The following is a 2,133-nucleotide window of genomic DNA, read 5'->3' on the forward strand; positions in this document are numbered from 1 at the left end:
GCTCTGCCGCTCCTCGGACGTGGAATGCCCTCCCTGACCATCTAAGGGCACCACAGACTTTGGAGACTTTTAAAAAAGAACTAAAAACATTTATTTTTAGCAGAACTTATGAGTTTTAATCTTGCACTATTTATAGATATTTTACTATGATGTTTTTACCTTGCTTTTATGACCTTGACCGTAGCACTTTGAGATTTGTTTAAATGTAAAGTGCATTACAAATAGAATTTATTATTATTATTATTATTATTATTAGGCAGACCCTCTCCTTCTCCTCCCTATTTAACCTATTTTTATATTGGTAGAGATGCACTACATTGTTCACTTTTGAAATTAAATACTTAGAAAGGCCAGTGTCTTTGATGTGTTATTGAAAAATAAGAGCTAAGCTGCTGTATGGTTCCTCTTCACTCAGGAGGATTGTGGTCAAAGTAAGGGCAAAGTTATAGAGACTTCGGTGATCTGAGAGACTCTAGTTCACTCACACTAACTTCAAGCATCAAGGATAAGAAGAACAAGAGAGGGCTCTGTTCGGGTTACATTATTATTATGCATTCATGTGAAACACTGTGGCGAATTTTCAAGGTAGTCTGAAAGTAACTAAGTCTGAAAGTTCCTCCACCGGGGCCCCGCGGACGTGCTCTGCTTTATTGGCATTTCTCTAAACCAAACTCAACTGTCTTGGGCGGCGCTTAGCGCCGTATGGAGCAACGGCGCCTCTGCAAAATAGCCTCAGGAAATAACTATTTTTGGTTTGAGCGTGTATGTTCAAAAGTTGTTTTAGTCCTGCAAGAGAAAACTCAGATTGGACAGATAGTCTAGCTAGCTGTCTGGATTTACCCTGCAGAGATCTATGGAGCAGTTAAGCATTGTCCTCAGAAATCAAACAGAGTTTAAAATGCCAACACAAAGGAAACCCAAGGCAGGATGCTGTTCTTTATTACAAATGAACAGAAGATGAAGTTACAAACGCCATCAATATTAACGTTTGCCAGACATCTGCATCCATGTGTGTCCTAAAAAATGTCCTCCAAGAAAGACAACAGCATCAATAATTTCAGAAAATGTCCAATAATTACATGTTAGCATTTTAATGTTAAAGTAAGAAAGACATCTAGCTAGCACAGGACTTATAATGTAATAAAAATGATGTTAATAACAAATGGTTTTAGATGGGCCCTCGCACCTGCGCGTCGGGGTTACTAGCAGACGCCGCTCCACGGAGCCGTGCATTAGCGCAACTGTTGGACACAACGCGCACAGTGGAGTGTGCATCGTTTGAGATGGAGTATTGCAAATATTATACCAAGTGTAGGGGGCGGTTCAAACAATGACCAATCAAAAAGGAATTCTCTGCTGAGTTCAGTGATACCCCACACAAGAGTCCACGTTAAAAGGTGCAAAAAGCCATAAAAAAGGGCGTGGTCTGAGTACATGGGCATGGTTAAAGTATAGGGGGCCCCATATCTAATGCGGAACACAAATTTTCCATGAAATTCGGATGTGGATCCAAATGATTTTGCACCTTACTTCATGTTATGCATCATGCCTAGAGGCTACAGTAGAGCAACACATTTACATTCAATCTGCTAAATTCACATGCTTAAGTTATTACTCCCTTAATCTTTACAGAATTAAAACACATATACATTGATCAAACATATCACAACCTTTGTTATTACCGGTACAGGGAAAATAAAATTGACCACATGGACATGATGTTGCTTTACTCACATCCAATGTTGTAATGGACGAGTGTAAGCCACACATTCCCCTACACTGTCCGAACAAGGCAATAGTAATTTAACACGGATTAGCAACTCAAATAGTAATTAAAACAGTAAGCACATAGAAACAAAGAAGGAAACAAAGAAATACTGCTATGTAATTTCAAGTGCATTTTTTCCAAAGTCTTATAGGAATCTTAGACACAATAATAAACACATATCGTCTTTTTATTCTATTAATCTTTTAAGCCTCTTTTACAGGAAAAGGTCAAAGTAATGGTTTACCGATCTACAGAACATAGTACATTTAAACTCAATGAAGAAATGAATGACTATCTTTTTAACCAAGCATTGAATTACAGCATTTTAACTTAGCAGTTTTAACTTATACTTGTATACATATTTT

This window comes from Etheostoma cragini, chromosome 22, assembly GCF_013103735.1.
Source record: "Etheostoma cragini isolate CJK2018 chromosome 22, CSU_Ecrag_1.0, whole genome shotgun sequence".
Lineage (NCBI taxonomy): Eukaryota > Metazoa > Chordata > Actinopteri > Perciformes > Percidae > Etheostoma > Etheostoma cragini.